The sequence below is a fragment of the Heptranchias perlo genome, chromosome 19, assembly GCF_035084215.1.
Source record: "Heptranchias perlo isolate sHepPer1 chromosome 19, sHepPer1.hap1, whole genome shotgun sequence".
Taxonomy (NCBI): Eukaryota; Metazoa; Chordata; class Chondrichthyes; order Hexanchiformes; family Hexanchidae; genus Heptranchias; species Heptranchias perlo.
This window is the reverse complement of record NC_090343.1, coordinates 11,490,231-11,517,131: the sequence shown is the minus strand read 5'-3', so window position 1 is coordinate 11,517,131 and position 26,901 is coordinate 11,490,231. Positions and strand designations below refer to the sequence as shown.

The 26,901-nt window shown below is 42.3% G+C and overlaps 1 protein-coding gene across 2 annotated transcripts in view; it reads right to left on the bottom strand.

The window, feature by feature from the left end:
• The window catches only part of LOC137335163 (transcription factor MafB-like), a 289,042-nt gene that overhangs the window by 223,218 nt on the left and 38,923 nt on the right, over window positions 1-26,901 (bottom strand). The gene's annotated exons all lie outside the window — the stretch shown is intronic.

Below are 26,901 nucleotides of genomic sequence, written 5' to 3'. Positions count from 1 at the left end.
TATCTCTGCTATTCGCCTCAACTACTCCTTGTGGTAGAGCGTTCCACATTCTTACCACTCTTTGGGTAAAGAAGTTTCTCCTGAATGCCCTATTGGATTTATTAGCGACTATTTTATATTTATGACCTCTAGTTTTGGACTCCACCAACAAGTCGAAACATTTACTCTACATCTACCTTATCGTACGTAAAAAAATCCCATAGCACTATTTGACGAAGAGCTGGGGAGTTCTCCCTGGTGTCCAGCTAATATTTATCCCTCAATCGACATTACTGAAGCAGATAATCTGGTCATTATCTCATTTCTGTTTGCGTGACCTTACTGTACGCAAATTGGCTGTCGCGTTTCCCTTCATTACAACAGTGCTTTATTGGCTGTAAAGCACTTTGGAATGTCCTGAGGTCATGAAAGGCACTATATAAATGCAAGTCTTTCTTTCTTTCTTCTTGCCTATTTCTGTCATGTGTTAAATTATTACATTTATCCCATTAATTCAGTGTAGACATGCATCCATAGTTTATGAGTAAACCCAACCCTTACCACCCAATAGGGAGCCACTGCTCACAGTGCTCCAAGTGTGGTCTAACCAAGGTTCTATTTAGAATTAATATTATCTCCCTGCTTTTATATTCAGTTCTTCTAGAAATGAACCCAAGTACTTTGTTTGCACTCTTTATGGCCTCATCGACGTGTTGCTGCTTTTAACGATTTATGTATCTGTATTCCCAAATCTCCTTGCTCCTCTATCTCATTTAGTATCTTACCTTCCAAGGAATAAGTGGCCTTCTTACTTGTCCTACCAAAATGAATCACCTCACACATCATCACACTGAATTTCATTTGCCATTTATCTGCCCACTCTGCAAGTCTGTTTATGTCTTTCTGTATTTTGGTGCAGTCCTCCACATTATTAGCTATTCCCTCCATTTCAGTATTTCCTGAAACCTTCTGCTAGGCAGACTAGGTACCTGCCTAAATTAGAAGTCTGATGTACATACAGCCCCAGTACAATCTCAAGGGACATCTGGGTTGAGTGAGAAAAGGCTCCAAAATGTAAGTTCAGAATTATTTTTGTGGGGTCAAGAGGAGCAGGAGTGCTCGTCCAGGCTCCACAAGAATACTGTGGGGCACTGTCACCCCAGGCTCCCCGACTCTGTGATCAGCCCCTGCCCCTTGCCACCCCAGACATACCTACCTGCCAGCTGGCTCGGCCTCTGGGCTGCCTGATATTGCACTGGCCCGGAGGCGGAAAGTTGGAGTAGGGTGCCCGTTGGGAAGCGTGCAGCCCACCAGCAACACGGTAATGAGGCCTGGAACTCGAAATGGGGCCGGGCCTCCCGCCGACTGGAAAGGGTGGGTGTTCCGCCCACTGGCCGCCCGTTCAGTGACGGGAGCTAAAATCTACCCCAGTTTAGAAAACCTACCTCTTTGACCAAGCTTTTGACCACCTGTCTTAATACCTCTTCATGTGGCTCGGTGTCAGATTTTGTTTGATGACGCTCCTGTGAAGTGCCTCGGGACATTTTTTCTACGTTAAGGGCGCTATATAAGCGCAAGTTGTTGTTATGCAGAGGGTGGTGAATGTGTGGAATGGACTGCTAAGGAAGGTAGTGGGCGGTTGATTATACCAGCAAATTCAAGAGAGAAATGGGTCAATACCTGGAGACGGTACGAGGGGCTGAATGGCCTACTCCTGTTCCTATGTTCCTATGATAGAAGGGTATGAGAGGTATCGTGGGATATGATATTTCCCCAACACTAAGACCACAATGGTCTTTTCCAGTACTGTACATTCCCTTGTTCCTATGTTATCATTCAGTGTTTCTCTGATAGTTTTCTTTCAGCTGAGCTGTTAAATGAAAGAGGCTGCGGTAAAAAGTTTACAATTTAATTTTTTGTTTATCTGCGAGTTTATACAAATCTGCACTAAACCAGCACTTCAAACTCTTTGTACATTTATCAGACTCAACTCTATTAAAATTTAACATGTACTGTGTTCGCACTTCAGTCAGTCTGTACTGACACTGGGTTTACAGAGGTATTATCAGATGTTGAATTGCTCTTGGTGAATGGGGTCAATGTATGAACTTTGGCAGGAGAGTGAGCTGAAATATGAAGGGCCGTGCCACCCAACACAGTGCAGTCTCCAGGTGCCCGTCTGTAAATTAAGTTTCTTTACGATGAGCTGTATTTTTTTTAATTGTTGAAATGAGCTCAGAAGTTAATGGCTTTATTGCTGGGCGTATTTCATTGCCATTGAACTTGGTCATACGGATGGAACTTGCAATCCAGTATTCATTTTGAATATGAGGGGAGGATTGTTGCAGGTCCCTTTATGATTTTCAGTGTGCTGTTTAATACATTGGAGCTTAAGCCAAGAAGCCAGTGAAATTGGTGACATTGTGACAAATCCATGAAAGGTTTATAAATACTCATACAGGATAAACTGTGTCAAACAAGGCAAATTATCAACCCAGTGAGACACTGTGACTCTGTAAGTAGTTTGAATCCCGAATGTCATGGGGAGGAGTTATTGTTTTGATAAGCTCACCTTAATTTAAAATTGTACAACCCGTAAACAAATTGTTAGTGTTGCTTGTGGTTCCAGGTGTCCCAAACTCATGTTGCATCGCACTCAACATTTTGAGAGTAGCGACTGACAGAGAATAACTCTTGTGTTCAAAAAGAACTCGCACTTTTAAAGTGCTTTTATCATAGTTACATAGAATTGCATAGAGTCTACAGCTCAGAAACAGGCCATTCGGCCCAACTGGTCTATGCCGGTGTTTACGCTCCACATGAGCCTCCTCCCAGCCTCTTCATCTAACCCCATCAGCATATCGTTCTATAGTGAAACATCTCAAGGTGCTTCACAAAATGGGGTGTTGGATACTGATTAGGAGTTGGCAGAAGAATTAGAAACAGTGACTGAAAACTTAGAAGAGGCTTTTGAAGATGGGGAGAAATGTAGCAAGGCTGGTAGGTTTAGGAAGGGAATGCAATAGTGCAGGGAGGTGATGACTGAAAGGTCTGTCACGGTTGGTGGAGTGGAGAGAGTAGGAAATGTGCAGTAGGCCAGAATATGTATTACATTATTGTATTTGAAAGAAAGAACTTTCATTTATATAGAAACATAGAAATATAGAAAATAGGAGCAAGAGTAGGCCATTCGGCCCTTCGGGCCTGCTCCGCCATTCAAAATGATCATGGCTGATCATCTAACTCAGTACCCTGTTCCCGCTTTTTCCCCATATCTCTTGGTCACCTTTAGCATTAAGAAATAGATCTATCTCCTTCTTGAATACACCTAATGACTTGGCCTCCACTGCCTTCTGTGGTAGAGAATTCCATAGGTTTCACCACCCTCTGAGTGAAGAAATTTCTCCTCATCTCGGTTCTAAATGGCATACCCCATATCCTGAGACTGTGACCCCTGGTTCTGGACTCCCCACCCATCGGGAACATCCTCCCTGCATCTAGTCTGTCTAGTCCTGTTAGAATTTTATATGTTTCGATGAGATCACCTCTCATTCTTCTAAACTCTGGTGAATATAGGCCTAGTCAACCCAATCTCTCCTCATACGTCAGTCCTGCCATCCCAGGAATCAGTCTGGTAAACCTTCGTTGCACTCCCTCCATGGCAAGGACATCTTTCCTCAGATAAGGAGACCAAAACTGCACACAATGCTCCAGATGTGGTCTCACCAAGGCCCTGTATAACTGCAGTAAGACATCCCTGCTCCTATATTCAAATCCTCTTGCAATGAAGGCCAACATACCATTCGCCTTCCTTTCTGCTTGCTGCACCTGAATACTCGCTTTCAGTGACTGGTGCACAAGGACACCCAGGTCTCGTTGCATCTTCCCTTTTCCCAATCTATCACCATTCAGATAATAATCTGCCTTTCTGTTTTTACAACCAAAGTGGATAACCTCACATTTATCTACGTCATACTGCATCTGCCATGTTCTTGCCCACTCACCCAACTTGTCTAAATCACATTGGAGCCTCTTTGCACCCTCCTCACAGCTCACATTCCACCCCAGCTTTGTGTCATCTGCAAACTTGGAAATGTTACATTTAGTTCCCTCATCCAAATCATTGATATATATTGCGACTAGCTGGGGCCCAAGCACTGATCCCTGCGGTGCCCCACTAGTCACTGCCTACCACCCGGAAAAAGACCCGTTTATTCCTACTCTCTGTTTCCTGTCTGTCAACCAGTTCTCAATCCATGCCAGTATATTCCCCCCAATCCCATGTGCTTTAATTTTGCACACTAATCTTTTGTGTGGGACCTTATCAAAAGCCTTCTGAAAATCCAAATACACCACATCCACTGGTTCTCCCCCATCTATTCTACTAGTTACATCCTCAAAAAAACTCCAGTAGATTTGTTAAGCATGATTTCCCTTTCATAAACCCATGCTGACTTTGTCCAATCCCGTTAATGCCCTCCAAGTGTTCTGTTATCACATCTTTTATAATAGACTCTAGCATTTTCCCTACCACTGATGTTAGGCTAACTGGTCTATAATTCCCTGCTTTTTCTCTCCCTCCTTTTTTAAATAGTGGGATTACATATGCCACCCTCCAATCTGTAGGAACTGTTCCAGAGTCTATAGAATTTTGGAAGATGACCACCAATGCATCCATTATTTCCAGGGCCACTTCCTTTAGTACTCTGGGATGTAGATTATCAGGCCCTGGGGATTTGTCAGCCTTTAGCCCCATTAATTTCTCTAGCACTATTTTTTTACTAATACTGGTTTCCTTCAGTTCCTCCCTCTCATTTGGCCTCAGGACATCCCAAAGCACTTCACAGCCAAAGAATTACTTTAAAAGTGTGGTCATTGTTATAATGCAGGGAAACATGGCAGCCAATTTGCACACAGCAAGGCCCCATAAACAGCAATGAGATAAATGACCAATTAAATTATATTTGGTGGCATTGGTTGAGGGATAAATGCCAGCCAGGATACCAAGAGAACTCCCCTGCTCTTCTTCAAACAGTGCCATGGGATATTTTACATCCACCTGAGGAGGCAGACGGGGCCTCAGTTTAACAGCACCTCTGACAGGGCAGCACTCCCTCAGTACTGCACTGGAATGTCAGGTGAGATTAAATGCTCAGAGTCCTGGAGTGGGGTTTGAACCCACAACCTTCAATCTCAGAGATAAGAGTGCTACCAGTGAGCCACGGCTAACATTTGTTATGTATTCTCCTTTCAAGCATTGTGGATGCATTTATTTGTCATGGACCCTTAGTCTGTGGGGCCCATTGAAATTCAGGAGTTCCCCGCCCTTGTATGAAAAGTTCACACCTTTATGTGACACCATCAAACCTCAGATCTTTGGAGCTGATTTTTAGTCAGTTAAATGGAAAATCTCCAAAGTGTCTGGTGGGACAGAGGAAAAAGTTTTTAAACTTGGGATAAAAGATTAGAGTAGGTCGAACTATTAGTTACAAAAAAATACTAACATTTAAATGAAAAACAGAGAGGTAAAATAGGAAGAAAACAAGGATGGCAGGACGAGCGTAAGTAATGTTTAATTTGTTTTTTAGTTTAAATTGTGTTTTACTGTTTAACAGTTTATGGTTAATATATTATGGGGATAAAGCTACTCCTGGTTTTTGAATAGCTTTATAACTGCAATCTTAATGTTACGTTAGCTTTACTGTGGGAGCGCTGAAAACTTATATAACCGGTCACTCCGGTAAGGCAACAATTTTTCGAGACCCGCAGCAGTTTCAGATTTATTATATACAAATAATGACATTTTCCTGTAACCTGCAGTAAAATAGATCCCAGTATCAATCCTGTTCAACACTCACTTGGTACAAGACCCCTCTTTGGGGACGATTTTGAGTGCCTTCGCCTGGCGTTAATGGGGCAGAACGGCCTCAAATTGGGATTGCCGGCCTTACCGTCCCCGTTAACACCAGTGATTCGGCCGGCTCCATTTTGAAAGCGGCCTACCGCCGAGTTACAAAGCGCCCGTCTGTTTCAGGCGATAGACCCCTTTTAATATGGAAATCGGGGTCCCATGACGTGAATAGGACCCCGATTGCCATTTTAGGTCGAAACTGGTCACAGCCTTGTGCAGGTTTGCCAGATATAAATGAGGCCACGGCCTCAAAACCGAGGGGGGGCCTCTTCGCCATCGGAATGAGCGGCCAAACAGCGCGCGCTACCAGTCGGTCGTCCAAAAGTTAAAGTAGGCCCCTTTATTTTTTTAAGATTGCAAGGGCTAGCTGGCAGTCACCATAACATTGGTAATAAAATAAAGGCAGAAAGAAATGATGCCTACTCACATTGCTCTGAAGACATGCAGGTGGTACAGCTCCTGACATATAGGCCCAGAATTTGTTGAAAAAATAATGGCGTGTGACTGACAGACACGTTATTAATGCGCAAATCGGCCAGCAGCTTGCGGCGAGGAAGAGATACCCCGTGAATTGCAACTCGCCACAAGTTGCTGGCCGATTTGCGCTGCTCCGGCGTTAGCTTTGCGAAAACGGCATCTCGCCCTTAACCTCCCCATGATTTTCATGAAGTTGCTGGATTTGCACATTAATTGCCCATTAAACTCATCACAGAAAGTTAAGTCTAGTAGTTAATAGCATAAGTGCCCTTTTAACGATGTGATAATTGTTAATGACTGCCAATCAACCTCTCCGGCCCAGAAAGTGTGGAGTCTCATTCGTTCAGGTAGTGAATTGTTGTTGGAGGTTTAAAAAATGTCAACATTTTAATTTTTATTTTTTGTTCTTACTTTTCCTTTCTGTCTCTTTTTTTTTCTCTCTCTTAATCCAACCTTTCTTTCCCCCTCTTTATTTTGTTGAGTTGGGTTGCTGAGATTCCTTTTGTTTGAGATTTCTATATGAAAATGTGGACCTCTGCTCTCCCCTCCCCTCCCCTCCCCTCCCAGCAGCCTCCAGTACAGAAAATAGGGCCCATTTTAAAAAAAACATTTGTACTGACACAATCAAGCAACCTATGACAGTCCTTGAAGTAGTCACAGAACACTTGCACACACTGGTACAATATTTCTAACTCTTTTCTCCCTCCTTCCTCCAATTTTCTCCACTTCATTTCTATCTTTCCTATCATAGACTTATAAAAAATTCAGCACAAGAAGGAAGGCATTTAGCCCATAGTGCCTATGCCAGTTTTCTCTCCACTTCTTTCTCTTCTTCTCTGTATTTCTTCCTTCTCCTCTTTCTCATCCCTATATTCCTCTCTCTTGCTATCTCTCTCTTTCTCCTTCCAGATAGAGTGAGCTGAAATAGGGAGGAAGGAGGTTTGTATGGAGCATAAACACCAGCATGGACCAGTTGAGCTGAATGGCCTATTTCTATGCTGTAAAGTCTATGTAAAAAACACATCTATGTAAAACTATTTCTAGGCTGGTCCTAGTTTCATTGCATCTCCCTTCCTATCTGCCAGCATTTCCTGTTCACTTCTCTTTAAACACCTACTACTTGTCAGGGTGAGACGAAGGTCAGAGTTCAAAAGTAGGATCCTAATTTGGTGGCTGCCGGTGGGAGAAAGGGATAGGGGTAGGAACAATGTGTCTATATCATTGCATGCAGTGGGAGGGAGGAGGGGGGAGAGGGGTTGCCAAGGTATATGCTATCTCCATTCTCTAAGGGAATCAAGGGATGTGGGGATAGGGCGGAGAAGTGGAGTTGAGGTAGAAGATCAGTCATGATCTTATTGAATGGCGGAGCATGCTCAAGAGTCCTTATGGACTGCTGCTGCTCCTATTTCTTATGTTCTTATTCCGTTAGGCAGGTGTTGAGCCAGTGAAACGGTGGTGCCAGCTCTGAGTGGGGAAAACTCTGGTGAATTAGAACCAGAGGCTGGAAGTTTAACACCCTCCACCCCCTTGACCGGCAAGACCCGCCGTGTTCCCGGCCGCCATGATTTTTATGGCTGTGAATCAAGCCATCGACAAGGCTCCCACTATAGGCAGGAGGGGGCCTACTTAACATTCAAAAGCCGCAGCCCGATAACGTCAACGGCGCTGCGATGTAATATTAACGTCAAGCCAGGGGGATTCCTGCACTGTCTGCTTCCCGGCAGAACCACAGTGGCAGGATCCGACTGGCCAGAAGAGGCCAAGGTAAGTTTTTAAAAATTGCTTCTGTTAAAACCCCTTGTGGGCCAGGAGGAGCAGGAGTGATCCCCCCCCAAGTCCTCACAAGGAGTTCTTGGGCATCCCCAGCCCAGGTCTCACCTTGATCGTGCTGTAACCGGGCCCCCCATCCCGTACCACCCCGATCCCCGGTCACCTCCAGACCTCTCCTCTCACTAACTGCTAGGGACTGTTCCCATGGGTCCCCGGCTACGGCCTCGTGCCGCCAAATTCCTGCTCCCACCTGCCAACCGAGTAGCGGATCCGGGAACTCTTATTTAGGTGAGGCCCTGCCGTTAAGGTCCACGTCCTCGAACTCTCCGGATGCGCTGCCTGCTTTAGGTCTTGCATGCACCATTCCCGCTCCCCCCCCTCTTTAAAATCAGACCCAATATCTCTGTTTGTAATGACAACCTGCTTATAATGTTTTGTTAAATCTCTGTCATAATTGTATTAAAATAATAAGTTGTTGTTTTTGAGGTTTGAATCAACTTTTCGGAAGAATATTGTATATATTGAGGATGGTAGAAAAAGTATATATTTGCCAATGGAGAGGGGGAAGTCCATATACATACTTTATGGACAATCATTATTTTATTTCCTGAGATAGACAAACCAGAGATAATTCCTCCAGGGAGAAATCCCCCTCTCCAACAACTAATTCCAAAATAACTGAGCAAAAATCCCTACGAAAGTTTAACCCCAACTGATTGTATTCCACAGATAACATTAATATGTTGTGAATAGAGCTGGGACTATTAGTATGCTTAATCAACCATGTTTGTATTTATCTTTATAAGCTGCAATCCTTTTTATAACTAAATATTCTTCCAACTCCTTTTGAAAGAAGTAAATCGACACAGAATTAACTCACATTGATGAGAGTTTATCCACATAACACAGGGAAAAAAATGTAATCTTTAACTGGCATGAGGCTTTCTGATTTTATGTGCCTAGACAGACCATCACAGTCGATGTTACATGCACATATTTATGTTCACATTCTTCGTACCTTTTTAGAATTTTAATAACCCGGGTCTCAGTTGTTCTTTTCTCCAATGAGAACAATTTCAGTTGTCAGTCTCTCCGGACGACAGCATTCCTGCACCCCCCCGCCACCCGCTCCGCCAGTGCCCTTGTCAGTGCCACACAGCCAGCTGGGCCAGGCTGCCCTTGCCCACACCGAGATTCGGCAGTCTGAATAAGCTCCAGCTCGTGCCCTGGATGCCCGCGGTGGAGTTCAATCCAACATGCCGGGCGGTGCACTTCCGACACGGGACGAGCGGGCGTGCTCTGCCCGCCATATTGGGCCCTTAGGCTCCCGTTTTGCGCCTGAGAAACGCACGCATCATGATCAAATTTCTAGGCCCATGTGTCTTTATCTTCTTTCAAAGGCTTCAAATGTAAGATCTTATCAAATGGCTTCTAAAAATCTGGGTACATTATGTCAATTGAACATGTCTTGTGCAGTAACTTAGTTAGGTAATCAAATAATTCCTGTAGATTTGTGAGGCATGACCTATTGTTTCTAAAACCATGCTGATTGCCCCTTATGGCCACTATACACTTTAGATGAATATTGATAGCGTCTCATAAAATGCTCTTGAGCTCTTCCTACATTACCACTGTTAGCATAACTGAACTGTAATTCCCTGATTCATGCCTCACTCACCTTTTGAATATCAGGATTATCAAAGGCACTTTCCAGTAATCCAGTACAGCTTCTGTATTTACGGCACTCTTTACTCAGATAATACTTGAATTTCTTCCTAGCGCGTACAGCACTGACCCCCCCCCCCCCCCCTTATATATGGTAGACTCCACAACCAGAATTTCACAACAGAAAAGTTGGAGTAAGAAATAAATCCACAAGAATGGGCAAGGCAGCCAGAAAGTAAGGGAGGGCATGGAGAATCCAAGAAAGCAAGGGCAAATCAGTAAAGCCAGCAAAAAAAAAAGACACCAAGCTAGGAAAGACAGCAGAACAAGCTTTTGCACTTTTATATTTTTTTACACCGAAATCACGCTTTTGATTTATGGGGGGAAATGGTGGTCAAAATACCTGTTAAACACCATCAGGGTCATTTTGGCCTCAGACGACAGTGTAAAATACACAATATCTGCTCAGCCACCCGTTAAACAGCTCTCCCGATTGACCTCAATGGAAACAAAAAGCGGGAGAGGTGTTTAACGAGTGGCTGAGCCATTTTCGCACGGTTTACACCGTCGCCCAAAGTCAACATTATTCCCTATATGTTTCAGATCAAAATGAAAGCTTTTCGGACAACTCCTACAGCCCTCAGTGATATCACTGTCTGTGTTACATCCAGACTCCTGTGAAGGTCCTCAGTTATAACATTATCTCTATATGTATGGGCTCTTTGTATCGCAGGTACTCGTGTATGTATACACGGAGCTCCGATCAAGAGACTGTGTCATTTTTAATTCGTGAAGAGCCAACCACTCTGTCAGCTCTTTACTGGCATTAAGAATTGAAGGAAGTCCAGGAGTCTTCTTAAAGTTTAAAAAGATGGCTGCCTGCTGATTGCAGTTACACTTCAGCCAGTGTGATGTGAACAACATTCTGGAGGCGCCCCCAATCCACATAAGAAACTGCAAAACAACTCAATTAGTGACTTAAACCCAATTTTATTGCAATTTCTGTGTCAATGTGACATGAAAATCATACGTCAATGTAGAAACTGCAATATAACTAGCTCGTTACATCCTATCCTCATTATGTGATCCTCACTTATAAGACTATCTTAAGGCAAATGGGTTTTGGCTCCTGTCTTTTCCATGTTACATTATATACTGAATACCATTACTATAATTCTGAATACCTCCATAATATGCAAAATCCTAGGCACCCAAGTACCCCACTACAGTGAACTGAAAAGTTTTATACATGCACATAAATATTCTCTCACAAGAATTGTGAGGGTGGAGTGCCAGAAAAATAGGATTTTCTGTTTGGTCTTATATCGTTTCAATCAGTTAGGGGCTAAAATGGAGGTTATTCTATTAGCTAGATACAAAATGGAAGCCAGGAGAAAGTCTGGCTGCAAGAAAGAGCAATGGCTTTTTGTTCAGAAATTGGTTGAGATAAAGTTACTCTGACGGCTGGGCAACATCTTTAAAATGTTAATGTATGCAGTGTTGTCAGATGAAGATATTACTGCCAAGTAGCAAAACAATCAGGCTGTCATGCTGGGGGCAGCTAGCAGCCACAAGCCATTATCCCATTGTTAACCTAGGTGCGAAGACTGTTAACATTTTGTTTACTTGACCATGTCAAAAGAAAATGGCTTAACATCAAAGAAGTTTCAGGGGATAAATATCACAACGCTGGCTGCTAATTTTCAGTCCTGGCAAGGATGCACAAGCTCCACGGGTTGCTCAAGACTCCGTATTCTAGTGCAAAAGACTGTGGAATATGTACCAAGGAAAGAAAAAAATTGAATTGATTTGCCCAAAGGAACAATTACATTTCAAGAGACTGTAAAGAAAATTACTTTCTAAAAAGGGTATATTAAACTTTGTGTACTGATTCCCATTCTGTCCTGTGTGTTATTTTAACTTTAAATAAATCTGAAATAATAATTTAACCTGTATAGGGTAGTCTGGTAATGCAACATTTTCCATTATCAGATATGGCAAAAAAATATGATAGGCATCCTACGTATGCTCCAGTAAAAAAAATTACTGTGATCAGGGTTAATTGTTAGACATGGACTACATGAACGCAAATATAACAGAAAATAAAGGCACAGGTTTCAGTTCATAAAGGAGCGTTATGAAACTTGTCAGTCAGCGGTTTATATAGGAAAAAGATGCTAGGAAAAGCCTGACCTGCAGCAATTTTTTTTATTATTCGTTCATGGGATGTGGGCCGGCATTTATTGCCCATCCCTAATTGCCCTTGAGAAGGTGGTGGTGAGCCGCCTTCTTGAACCGCTGCAGTCCGTGTGGTGAAGGTTCTCTCACAGTGCTGTGAGGAAGGGAGTTCCAGGATTTTGACCCAGCGACGATGAAGGAACGGTGATATATTTCCAAGTCGGGATGGTGTGTGACTTGGAGGGGAACGTGCAGGTGGTGTTGTTCCCATGTACCTGCTGCTCTTGTCCTTCTAGGTGTTAGAGGTCGCGGGTTTGGGAGGTGCACTACATGTTACATGCACACTTCCAAGGACAGTGCTTCAACAAGACAGGGGCATGTTTTACAAATGATGTTTACACTTTCATAATATGAAAAATGTAAAGTAATGTGAAGGCAAAAAGTGAAATATAGTTTAGTAAATAGTTGACTCAAATTCAGTGAAAACGTGGTTCTCTTTTAACTCCAGTCAGGCGTGCATTACAAAAGCTGCACCTTAAAATGCCAAATGAAACCAGTTTACTTACAAATATATAAATTAGCTTGTGGTATTCTGGTGGTGCAGCTGCAACATAAGTTTAGTAATATAAGGACCCCCCTGCATATAACTTTCTCACTGGTTCACAGGCTGTCATTCCTATTCAATTACAGCAGCCTTTTCACAGCTCCTTACTCATAAATAAACCCTTGTGACTGTGCAAAATGTAAAGGGGAAGGGAGGGGTCCACAGAAACTCTTCAGCAGAAGGTGCAATCCTTGAGCAGCTGCTTAGCAAGTTGAGCTGGGACCCTCTCAATTGCTTAGCGAGGGTTGGTGATAGCACAAGAGGAACGGGCGCACAAGAAAACTGACAGCACCAAGACTGTCTTTACTTTCAGCTTCTTCTGACTTAGAAGCGAACCATGTTTCTGACTTCAGAACAAGTCAAGTCCTCCTTCCACTACATTTTAAAATAAAATGATTTTCAGTCTAAGATCAAGAAAATAGTAGGCTAATTTTTCCAATGACCTCGTCCGCCGGCAGAGCGAATCTGAAAATTGGCGATATTTTCAGTCTTGGCTCAATTGGTAGCGCTCTCGGCCTCTGAGTCAGAAGATTGTGGGTTCAAGTCCCACCCCAGAGACTGACACGTCAGTGCTGTACTGAAATGTTGCTGTACTGTCGGAGGTGCCGTCTCTCAGAAGAGACACTAAACTGCGGCCCCGTCGGCCCTCTCAGGTGGACGTAAAAGATCCATGGCACTATTTCGAAGAAGAGCAAGGGAGTTCTCCCTGATGTCCTGGCCAATATTTGTCCCTAAACCAACAACACCAAGAAACAGATTATCTGGTCATTATCACATTGCTGTTTGCGGGATCTTGCTGTGCGCAAATTGGCTGCCGCGTTTCTACATTACAACAGTGACTACACTTCAAAAGTACTTCATTGGCTGTAAAGCGCTTTGGGATGTCCTGAAGGTCGTGAAAGGTGCTATATAAATACAAGTCTTTCTTTAAATCATGAAGATAATGGCATATATTTCACATCTATTTCACCACTGGCGCCTAGTCAGAACATTTACTCCAGAGTATATATTTATTGAAAAAAAAGACACACAATCTAAAATCCCCTTCTTAAAATAAAAACTAAATACGTTGGAAATACACAGCAGGTCAGTTACCTTCTATAAAGAGAAAAGACAAGTTATTGATTCAGGTCTGAAACGTTAACCCAACTTTTCCCTTTTTTTCATTACTGTGGGGCCACTTGTGTCTTTCCAACATTTTCTGTTTTTGTTTCAGACTTCTAGCATCTGTAGTTTTTTATATCCCTCCTTGAATTAAACCCACTAATGATTAGGGGTAAATCAGATCTTATTTATGGAAACTGTGAACCTAGCAATGTTCCATATGTTTCCTTAATTATTGTTTATATTTTGTGTCTGACATACCAGAGGTTTCAGCTCTCTTGATGTTATGTGCTAGAAATTACCTCTGGATTTAAAACTTTCCAGGAAAATTAGTACGTAAAGAGTCAAAGATGCTCCAATTTACATGTTTAATCCTTTCATCTATAGTGGTCATTCAACTGGAAATCTATAATCCTTCGCTCTCTTAAATATGAGCTGGTTGCTGTTGATTAGGCTGCTGTGTTATGTGGATTGTGATCTGTCCCATTAACAAACAGTGGGGTAGATCTTGACTTTGTGTGATCATGTAAAAGGGGTGACAGCGAGTCAGCAGCCCATTTTACATCTCTCCCCATTTTTATTTCCTTTGAAGTCAATGATGTAAAACGGGCTGCCGACTCGCTATCATCCGTTTTGCACAATCGCGCAAAGTCAAGATCTACCCCACTGTCACTATTTGTGTATAAATTGTATTCCGCTTCTTTATACACTGAACTAAACTGCACTATGCTCAACTATACTATACAAAACAGAACTATATTAAACTAAACTGCAATGAACTAAACTATAGTAACATACTGATCTAAGTTACCTTGCATTCCATTATTTGACCCCTCCCCATGTTTCATAACACCCTTTTATTGAGAAATCTTGTTTGCCACAAAATGTCACTATATTAGGCACTTCAGTGAGGAGGTGGCTCTTTGAGTGCTACTGAGTGACAGTCTGATGAAACAGAGACAACAGTTTAAGTTCAGTCGCAGTGGCTTGAATTTGCCAAGTACTCAGAGGGTGATTGGAAATCCCTGATCCAAAGACATTGCTAAATTATCTGCTACTTCAGGATGTTAGCCTGACCTGAAACTGGCTGCTTACTTTGCAAAACTGATTATGGTCTTGAGACCATTTGTTTCCTGTAGATGAAGCGGAGTGAACTCTTTCAAAAAATGTAATTAAGAAAATCAGTCAACGCACATTAATTAAATGCATTAACCTGAAGGCACCAGTTTGTAATAATCTGTGATGCTCTTTATGGATTAAACAATAAAAGATTAGCACTCTGATTTTCACCATTAGGGTGTGGTAATTTCTGTTATGTGTGTGGTGATACAAATTTCCGTATATGTACATCTTCCAAATCATTACTGCCACTATTTCTTAAATGATATTTGCACAATAATATAAATGAAATAGATAGCCCTTAATACCCTTGCCCAACAAAAATCTATCAATCTCAGTTTTGATATTTTCAACAACTACCCTCAACAACTTTTTGGAGGGAAGAGTTCCAGATTTCCACTACCTTTTGTGTGAAGAAGTGCTTCCTGACATCACCCCTGAACGGCCTGGCTCTAATTTTAAAGTTATGCCCTTTTGCTCTGGATTCCCCAACCAGAGCAAATAGTTTCTCTCTATCTACGCTATCAAATCCTTTAATCATCTTAAACACCTCAATTAGAGCACCCCTTAATTTTCTATACTCAAGGGAATACAAGCCCAGTCTATGCAACCTGACCTCATAATTTAACTCTTTTAGCCCCGGTAACATTCTGGTGAATCTGCGCTGCACCCCCTCCAAGGCCAATATATCCTTCCTGAGGTGCAGTGCCCAGAACTGAACACAGTACTCTAAATGGGATCTTACCAGAACTTTATGCAACATAACTTCCATCCCCTTTATATTCCAGCCCCCTTGAGATAAAGGCCAACATTCCATTAGCCTTTTTAATTATTTTTTGTACCTGTCCACTAGCTTTTAGCGATTCCTGTAATTGGGCCCCAGAATCTTTTGAGGCTCTCAAAGCATCTAAATTTACAGGTTGAAAACAACCATCTGCATGTGCTCATTAAACGGGCAGGGCAGGCTTAGGGCTCTCCTGGCCATGAGAGTTAGATTCACAGCTGTACGGTCGATATAAATCAGGTAATGGTGGCTGAGAATCAGACCAGTGGTGACAATATAACTGCAGTGTTGGGACATGCAGGCCACAGACTGCAAATGAGATCATCGGAGATGCTATTGTGAGATATACCAGCAGGTTCAAAACCCTGCTTCAGCCAATCACAGCATGGAGATCAATGTCCCCCATTAGTAGCACATGCTTTAGTCAGGTGCACTTCAGCATCCTGAAATAAATAAATGTGTAGCTTTATGACTAGGGTCTAGATCTAGGGAAACTCAATGTGATTACATAGAACGTACAGTACCGAAATAGGTCATTTGGTCCAACAGGTCCATACCAATGTTTATGCTCCACACAAGCCTCCTCCCACCTTTCTTTATCTAGCCCCATCAACATAACCTTCTGTTCTTTTCTCCCTCCTGTGTTTATCTAGCTTCCCCTTAAATGTATCTATGCTAGTCACCTCAAATACTCCTTGTGGAGTTCCACATTCTAACCACCCTCGAGGTAAAGAAGTTACTCTTGAATTCACTATTGGATTTTTAGTGACTATCTTATAGTTATGGCCCCTAGTTCTGGTCTCCCTCTGTGTGATGTGACACAGAAGTTTTTTCCTGTAAGTTGCAGGGGGTTAAAGTACACAAACAATGTCAGCAAGAATTTTTATTTCACAACTGCAATCTATCACGTGGCGGAAACTTGGAGACAGCTTGTTAAACTTTAACTTGTTTATTTGTGAAGTCAGGGCAGCAATTGAGCCAATTCTAATATTAATCTCATAATTCAGACATCACAGCAACATTAATATGAGTAAATTATTTCAAGTTCAAAGAGGGATATCTTTATATAAGCACTGATTTTTTATTAGAATGATTAGAATTTCATTCAGCCCATTGTGCCTATGCTGACTCTCTGAAAGAGCTCTCCACTTAGTCCAATTGTTCTACCCTTTCCCCCTATCTTTTCAAATTTTTCTTTTTTCAAATATTTATCCACCTCCCTTTTAAAAACTATGATGGATTCTGCTTGCAGCATTGTTTCTGATGTGGAGATGCCGGTGATGGACTGGGGTTGACAATTGTAAACAATTTTACAACACCAAGTTATAGTCCAGCAATTTTATTTTAAATTCACAAGCTTTCGGAGGCTTCCTCCTTCCTCCTTCCTCAGGTAAATTGTTTCTGGTAGGGCAATTAACAACCCTGTACACAAAAAAAGAAATTCTCCTAATAAGCCCTCTAGTTCCTGATTCACCAGCTAGTGGAACTAGTTTTTCCCGATTTACATTTTCTAAACCCCTCATATTTTTGAACACGTCTATCAGATCTCCTCATAAGCTTCTTATTCTAATGACAAGAGCTCCAGTATCTCTGGTCTCTCCTCATAACTTAAGCCTCTTATCCCTGGTATCAGCAAAAAACAAAAAAACTGCAAATGCTGGAAATCTGAAATAAAAACAGAAAATACTGGAAACACTCGACAGGTCAATCGGCATCTGAGGAGAGAACAGACAAGTTAATGTTGCAGGGGTGGCCCTTCTTTGGAACAGATTATGTTTCAGGTGTGAAACGCTAACTGTCCCGTCCCTGGTATCATCTTAGTGAATCTCTTCTGGACCTTTTCAATGGCATTAGCATGTCTCCTAAAGTAAGGCGCCAAAATCTGGACCCAATGGAGGTGAAATTGGTCTGTGGCGGCAGAACAAAATGGGTGATAGCAAATTGGTAGCTCGTTCTACAACCCACCCGATTTTCTTCAATGGAAAAGAAAATCGGGCAGTGTGTAAAATGGGCTGCCGTTTCGCATTTCACCTGTTTTAGGAACAAAGACCATTCAGCCCCGCTAGCCTGTTCTACCATTCAGTTAGATCATAGCTGATCTGTAGCTCAACTCCATTTACCTGCCTTTGCTTCATATCCCTTGATACCCTTATCCATAAAAAAATTATCGATCTCAGTTTTGAAAATTTCAATTGCCCCAGCATCCACAGTCTTTTGGGGGGGGAGAAAGTTCCAGATTTGCACTAACCTTTGTGTGAATAAAATGCTTCCCCATTTCATTCCTAAATAGCCAATCTCTAATTTTAAGATTATGCCCTCTTGTTCTGGATTTCTCCAGCAGAAAAAATAGCTTTTCTGTATCTAACCTATTGAATCCCTTTATCATTTTAAACACCTTGATTAGATCACCCCTGAAGCATTTAAACTCAAGGGAATATAAGCCAAGGTTATGCAACCTGTCCTCATAATTTAACCATTTAAGCCCCCCGCCATATCCCTGGTATCATTCTGGTGAATTTGCGCTCTATTTATCTTTCCTGAGGTTCGGTGCCCAAAACTGAATAAAGCACTCCAGATGGGGTCTGAACAAAGCTCTATATAAGTAAAGCATCACTTTTCAATTCCAACTCACTTGAGATAAAGCCAAAGAAGCCATTAGCCTTTTTGATTACTTTTTGTACCTTTTCACTAGCTTTTCGTGATTTGTGTACATGGACACCTAAATCCCTTCGCTCCTCCACAGCTCCTATTCTCTCGCCATTAACAAAATATTCCAATTTGTCTTTCTCAGATCCAAAGTAGATGACATCACACTTCCCCACATTGCATTCCATCGGCCATAGTTTTGCCCACTCGCTCAGCCTATGTCCCTTTGTAACATCCTGCTCCCATCTACTGATTGTGCCTCCTAATTTAGTGTCACCTGCATACTTGGATAAACAACTCTCTATTCCTTCATCATAATCATTAATATATATAGTGAAAAGCTGAATCCCCTGTACAGATCCTTGGGGACCACCACTTGTCACATTCTGCCATGCAAAGAACATTCCTTTATCTCCACTCTCTGTCTCCTACCTCCCAACTAATTACTAACCCATGTCATAAGGTTACCTCCAATTCCATGCACTTTCACTTTTGCTGCTAATCTCTTGTGCAGAACCTTATCAAATGCCTTCTGGAAGTCCATATACTGTGGCTACAAGAGCAGGTCAGAGGCTGGGTATTCTGTGGCGAGTGACTCAACTCCTGACTCCCCAAATCCTTTCCACCGTCTACAAGGCACAAGTCAGGAGTGTGATGGAATACTCTCCACTTGCCTGGATGAGTGCAGCTCCAACAACACTCAAGAAGCTTGACACCATCCAGGATAAAGCAACCCGCTTGATTGGCACCCCATCCACCACCCTAAACATCCACTCCCTTCATCACCAGCGCACCGTGGCTGCAGTGTGTACCATCTACAGAATGCAACTGCAGCAACTCGCCAAGGCTTCTTTGACAGTACCTCTGCCACCTAGAAGGACAAGGGCAGCAGACACATGAGAACAACATCACCTGCATGTTCCCCTCCAAGTCACACATCAACCCGGCTTGGAAATATATCGCCGTTCCTTCATCGTCGCTGGGTCAAAATCCTGGAACTCCCTACTTAACAGCACTGTGGGAGAACCTTCACCACACGGACTGCAGCGGTTCAAGAAGGCAGCTCACCACCACCTTCTCAAGGGCAATTAGGGATGGGCAATAAATGCTGGCCTTGCCAATGATGCCCACATCCCATGAACGAGTAAAAAAATATATAGACAACACTCAGCCATTCCCCTATCCACAATGCTAGTGATCTCCTCAAAAAATTCAACTAGATTAGTCAGATATGACCCAGCCTTCACAGGTCCATGCTGTCTCTCTTTGATCAGCTGACACTTGCCCAAATGCTCAGTCACTCGATTTCTGATGATAGATTTCCTGTCTATGGGGTATATCTGATATTGTCTGTACCCATTTCCTTTATTTTCTTACATATATCTGAGTCTGCCTTCAAGACTATTCCTTTATTACCCATCTAAGGGATAGATCTGATATTATCTGTCCCTATTACCATTATTTTATTACAGATTTATGGATAATATCTGAGATTGACTGCCCACATTGCCTCAATTTCATTATACATTTGTTGGGTGCATCTGAGATTATGCGCTCCCATTATCTCACCCCAAGTCAGTAATTCTGTTTGCACTGCTTGTTTGTGTGGCTCTATAGTAAAATAAACATATACGTTAAATTTCCAAATTTTGGCAATTGTCATGATAAGACACAACTCAAGGTCATGTGGCAACATAAGCACTAAAGCCAGGTTACAAAGTAACCAACTCAAAATTGCGCACTATTGTCCCCCCAATGGCTCAGTCAGTGAACAGCAAATCACATACATCAGGAAGGTCCCAGTTTCGAATCTTTTGCTGAGTTAGCGGATTTCAGCCAGAATGGCAGTAGTGACACTACAGTTGGCTTTAACATCCCTAGGTTAGGGAGGAAGTGGCCAATGCTTTTGTTCCTGATGGATATCCAGCAATGCCTGCTAGAAGTCCCCGTGTGCGAAGGACAAGGATTGGGTTGGGCTTGTCTGTGGTGACATGCATGATACAATAGCCTGCCAATACCCACTGTAAATATACACACATGAATAATGGACATTTGGGCAAGGTACTGGAGGGCGACTGGTGCCCATGGATCCACAGCCCAGTAAGGAGCCATCGCCTTTAGGAGAGAAGGGGAGAAAACTGGTGAGTTTGAGAGCACGGGTGTGTTATAACTGCAAGTAACCCACCATGTCTCACACTGCACTTGTGGCACAACAACAACAACAACTTGCATTTATATTGCGCCCTTAGCATAGTGAAACATCCTAAGGCACTTCACAGGAGCGATTATCAAACAATAACTGAGACTGAGCCAAAGGAGGAAACATTAGGACAGGTGGCCAAAAGCTTGTTCAAGGAGGTAGATTTTAAGGAGCGCCTTAAAGGAGAAGAGAGAGGTAGAGAGGCAAAGAGGTTTGGGGAGGGAATTCCATAGCTTAGGGCCTAGACGACTGTAGGCACGGCCACCAATGGTGGGGTGAAGGAAGTGGGGTGCACAAGAGGCTAGAATTAGAGGAACGCAGAGTTCTCGGAGGCTTGTAAGGCTGGAGGAGGTTATAGAGATAGGGAGGGGCGAGGCCATGGAGGGATTTGAACACGAGGATGAGAATTTTAAAACTTGTGGTATAAGTGCATAAACCCATTACAGTTCAGAATTGATATACACTGTGGGGCTGCAACTATAAAGCCCCACTACAGAATTGGGGTTACAGTGTTATAAGCCTATCACTAACCTGAGCTCATGTTGAGCAAAGCTCCATATCTGCAGCAGAGCTTTCCAATTTAACCCCTTATAACTACATCAAATATTCTGCACTTGGGTCACATCTATAATATATTTAAGTCTTGCATGTAGCGTGCACTTCCTGTAAGTGACACAGTTACTTCCTGTCACACTTTAGCCATCACATTTCAGATGTCACACTTTAGAGGTCTCACATCATATCCTCCGACTCACTGTGAGCAACGCCACAGGAGATCAGCTTTTGTGCAGTATAAATAGTGTTTTTGACTAATTTTGACTAATTCATAATATCCTGCCTGTATTCTATATTCTTGGAATACAAAATCAAAAATATAGTCAGTGGGGCAACACACAAGCATGACTATTCCAACATCTACAATTAAAAATCTTCATTCCATTATAAGTTGCATCTTCAAATCCTATATTTTTTTTTAATATCAATGGAGCTCAGCGGCTCAATTCACCTTATATTTACAGGCAAGAATGACCCAGGGCAGCTGTGTGTGTCAACTCGTCACACCTTATCTTTCTCATTCAGAAACCAAAAACAAATGACACCACTGAGTGTACATCACTCTGAGTTTAATGCAGGTTATGCACCAACTGCTCAAAATACTAGCTAATTATGTACATTTAAATTAAGGTACAAGGCAAGTCATGCCTGCAGGTTGTTACTGTTTAAGGTCTCAGGCTGTCTAACATCAGCTTATGAATTACATAATAACATCTTTATTAAGGTGTGCATGTGGTCCAGTAATAAAGCTCTTAGACAATTATGTTTCACCAAAATCAACTATGATTTAATATAATTAAGTATTGCTTATCCCGTCCTCGTTACACAGCTGCAGCATTAGTCTCTGAGTGTTTCTTAGTATTAATTACAATGTAATTATATGTCTGGAATATATCTAATTACAACCCATGGATCTGGATTTCTCAGGGTCCCAATTAACATCATTTCTCATGTGGTACGTAATATAAAATGCAACTGAAACAGACATGAAGGGTAAAAGGCCACAGATAGGTAAAAGGACAGTCAAACTGCTAATCATCACTTGCAAATATTTTTGTCATTAATTAAATGATTTTGTAAGATCTGACACAAAGAGGTAACACTGGAAGTATCCGTTTTCTGCAGTATCCTCATGAACCTGCCGTCACTGGGCAAGTTTTCTGATTTCTCTGACTTAAATGAAGTAAAACAAGTCATTAAAAATATTATCCACAAAACTGGCCATGCCCCCAGATCCAAACGGTGAGATTCCACCGATCGCACAGGTTCGGGAAGGCTCTTCAAATTTTGTTCATTCTCTTAGGCGTACAGGCTCATTTTAAAAGCTTTTTCATATCAAAAAATATTTAATGTACTAAGAAACTGACTAGTGTACACCAAAGTAACTATTAAATGTTTCAGTATAGTTTTTTCCTGTCATTTTCAGTGATTTTAAATCAGGTTACTCACAGGCGCAGGACTGGACAGCCTTATTAAAAACGTTTATTTTTGGCGATAAACTCATTTTCAGCTGTATTAATAAAAGAGGTTACCACTCTTAAATACATCAAGGAATACTTTTTAATGGAAAGGAAAAAAACATTGCGTTCTGTTACGCTGCCCAATTGCACTGGTTCATGGAAGATTTAAAATTTGTGATTATGCAAATGAATTTTAGCGGAAACTTGAAGCAACTTCCCAATTGCGCCCAAAGAGGGCGTCATTTTTTTAAACGTCATTTGGAATAACGTTCATTCCAATTTTCTACCCTTCACTCCAGAAGGCAATGTCTACTGCTGGGATAGGAACAAGAATAGACCATTCAGCCCGGGTGTATTCTATAGACCACCAACTAATGGGATGGATATAGAGGAGCAAATTTGCAGGGAAATTACAGAGAGGTGCAAGAACTATAGAGTAGTGATAATGGGGGCCTTCAACTATTCTAATATAGACTGGGATAGTAATAGTGTAAAGGGCAAAGAGGGGGAGGAATTTTTGAAGTGTGTTCAGGAGAACTTTCTTGATCAGTATGTTAACAGCCCAAAGGGGAAGGAGGCATTGCTGGATCTGGTTCTGGGGAATGAGGTGGGTCAAGTGGAGCAAGTGTTAGTGGGGGAACATTTAGGAACAGTGATCATTGTATCATAAGGTTTAGATTAGTTATGGAAAAGGACACAGAGCAATCTAGAGTAAAAATACTTAATTGGAGGAGGGCCAATTTCAGTGGGTTGAGAACAGATCTGGCCCGTTTATATTGGAATCAAAGATTGGCAGGCAAAACTGTAATCAAACAATGGGCGGTGTTTAAAGAGGAGATGGTTCGGGTACAGTCAAGGCACATTCCCACGAGGGGGAAAGGTAGGGCAATCAAAGCCAGAGCTCCCTGGATGACGAAAGAGATAGAGAGTAAGATGAGGCAGAAAAAAGGGGCCGTGTGTCAGAGGTCAAGTTGATAATACAAGTGAGAACCAGGCTGAATATAGGAAGTACAGAGGAGAAGTGAAAAAGGAAATAAGAGGGGCAAAGAGAAAGTATGAAAAGACTGGCGGCCAACATAAAAGGGAATCCAAAAGTCTTCTATAGGCATATAAATAGTAAACGGGTAGTAAGAGGAGGGGTGAGGCCGATTAGGGACCAAAAAGATCTACGCATGGAGGCAGAGGGCATGGCTGAGGTACCAAATGAATACTTTACACCTGCCTTTACCAAGGAAGAAGATGCTGCCAAAGTCACAATAAAAGATGAGGTAGTTGAGATACTGGATGGGCTAAAAATTGATAAAGAGGAGGTACTAGAAAGACGGACTGTACTTAAAGTAGATAAGTCACCTGGTCCAGATGGGATACATCCTAGGTTGCTGAGGGAAGTCAGGGTGGAAATTGCAGAGGTGCTGGCCATAATCTTCCAATTCTCCTTAGATATGGGGTTGTGCCAGAGGACTGGAGAATTGCAAATGTTACACCCTTGTTCAAAAAATGGTGTAAGAATAAACCCGGCAACTACAGGCCAGTCAGTTTAACGTCAGTGCTGGGGAAGCTTTTAGAAATGATAATCCTGGATAAAATTAATAGTCACTTGGACAACTGTGGATTAATAAAGGAAAGCCAGCATGGATTTGTTAAAGGCAAACTTGATTGAGTATTTTGATAAAGTAACAGAGAGGGTTGATGAGGGCAATGCGGCTGATGTTGTGTATATGGACTTTCAAAAGGCATTTGATAAAGTGCCACATAATAGGCTTGTCAGCAAAATTGAAGCCCGTGGAATAAAAGGGGCAGCGGCAGCATGGACACAAAATTGGTTAAGTGACAGGAAACAGAGAATAGTGGTGAACGGTTGTTTTTCGGACTGGAGGAAGGTATACAGTGGTATTCCCCAGGGGCCAGTACTAGGCCCACCGCTTTTTTTGATATATTAATGACTTGGACTTGTGTGTACAGGGCATAATTTCAAAATTTGCAGATGACACAAAACTTGGAAGTTTAGTAAACAGTGAGGAGGATAGTAATAGACTTCAAGAGAACATAGACAGGCTGGTGGAATGGGCGGACACATGGCAGATGAAATTTAACGCAGAGAAGTGCGAAGTGATACATTTTGGCAAGAAGAACAAGGAGAGGTAATATAAACTAATGGGTACAATTCTAAAGGGGATGCAGGAACAGAGAGACCTGGGGGTATATGTGCACAAATCTTTGAAGGTGGCAGGACAGGTTGAGAAAGCAGTTAAAAAAGCATACGGGATCCTGGGCTTTATAAATAGAGGCATAGAGTACAAAAGGAAGGAAGTTATGTTGAACCTTTATAAAACACTGGCTCGGCCACAACTGGACTTTTGTGTCCAATTCTGGGCACCGCACTTTAGGAACAATGTGAAGGCCTTAGAGAGGGTGCAGAAAAGATTTACTGGAATGGTTCCCGAATGAGGGACTTCAGTTACGTGGATAGACTGGAGAAGCTGGGGTTGTTCTCCTTAGAGCAGAGAAGGTTGAGAGGAGATTTGATAGAAGTGTTCAAAATCGTGAGGGGTTTAGATAAAGTAAATAAAGAGAAACTGTTCCCATTGGCAGAAGAATCGAGAACGAAAGGACACAGATTTAAGGTGATAGGCAAAAGATCCAAAGGCGACATAAGGAAAAACTTTTTTACACAACGAGTAGTTATGATCTGGAATGCGCTGCCTGAAAAAATGGTGGAAGCAGATTCAATCGTGGCTTTCAAAAAGATAAATACTTGAAGGGAAAAAGTTCGCAGCGCTATGGGGGAATGGGACTAACTGGATTGCTTTTACAAAGAGCCGGCATGGGCTTGATGGGCCGAATGGCCTTCTTCTGTGCTGTAACCATTCTGTGATTCTATGATTTCATCCATTGCTTTTTGTGGGAAAATTCCACACTTCTACCACCCTTTCTCTCCTGAATGGCATGGTTCTGATTTTAAGGTTACATCCCCTTGTCCTAGACTTCCCCACCGTGTACCCTATCAATTCTCTCCATGTATCCTATCAATTCCTTTCAAAATAATATAAACCTCAATCAAATCACACCTCAACCTTCTATATTCCAGGGAATACAAGGCTAGTTTATGTAATCTCTCCTCAAAATTTAACCCTTGGAGCCCTGGTAACATTCTGGTAAATCTGCGCTGCACTCCTTCCAATGCCAATATATCCTTTCTAAGGTGTGGTGCTCAGAACTGTACTGAGTACTCCGGTGGATACAATTCTATTCATGCTATCCAAACACTGATACCTCACCATTCTTTGATTCAACCAAGGCGTTGAGTGTTGGTCGGAAACTCAACTGTGACTAGTATCACAACTGGGCCTGTGACTCTCCTTTTTTAATATTCACACATGCACTTTCTCGCAGCAGTCACTGGACAATAATTAGGAGCATGAACCCTGACTGTTTTTTCTCCCGCCGTAGCTCAGAGACACTAAAACCAATTATATGGTCCCTACTGCTGCCCCGCAGAGATCAGCTCACTTGCCAAAGATGATAAATCAAAATTGAGTCCCTCGTGGTCTGCATAGCTCATTGTCATACGAAGGAATGTCATTAGCCACCAAATTATCATGGGAGCCCTCCATCTTATTTTCCCGGTGGCCTGTAGCCAACGAATAATAACTGTTCTCATAAGATTGCCCATAACTCACTTTGTTGCTTGTGAACTATCCAGTCAGCTTGACTGGCAGAGATATTTATCCTGCACACCTCATTTTTGGCCAGCCTATATCGTCCAGGCGTCAGTGTCGTCCAGGCTCAGTGGTAGCACTCTCACCTCTGAGTCAGAAGGTCATGGGTTCAAGTCCTAATCCAGAGACTTGAGCACTAAATCTAGAATGACACTCCACTGCAGTACTGAGGGAGTGCTGTGCTGTCTTTCAGATGAGATGTTAAACCAAGATCCTATCTGCCCTCTCAGGTGGATGTAAAAGATCCCATGGCACTATTTCAAAGAAGAGCAGGGGAGTTCTTCACTGGTGTCCTGGCTAATATTTATCCTCAATCAACATTACTAAAAACAGGTTATCTGGTCATTTTCACATTGCTGTTTGTGGGACCTTGCCGTGTTTCCTGCATTACAACAGTGACTACACTTCAAAAGTACTTCATTGGCTGTAAAGTGCTTTGGGACGTCCTGAGGTCATGAAAGGTGCTTTATAAATGTTAAACCTTTATAAAACACTGATTAGGCTTCAGCTGGAGTATTGTGTTCAATTCTGGGCACCATACTTTAGGAAGGATGTCAAGGCCTTACAGAGGATGCAGAAGAGATTTACTAGAATGATACCAGGGATGAGGGACTTCAGTTGTGTGGAGAGACTAGAGAAGCTGGGGTTGTTCGCCTTAGAATATAGAAGATTAAGAGGAGATTTGATAGAGGTGTTCAAATTCATCAACGGTTTTGATAGAGTAAATGGC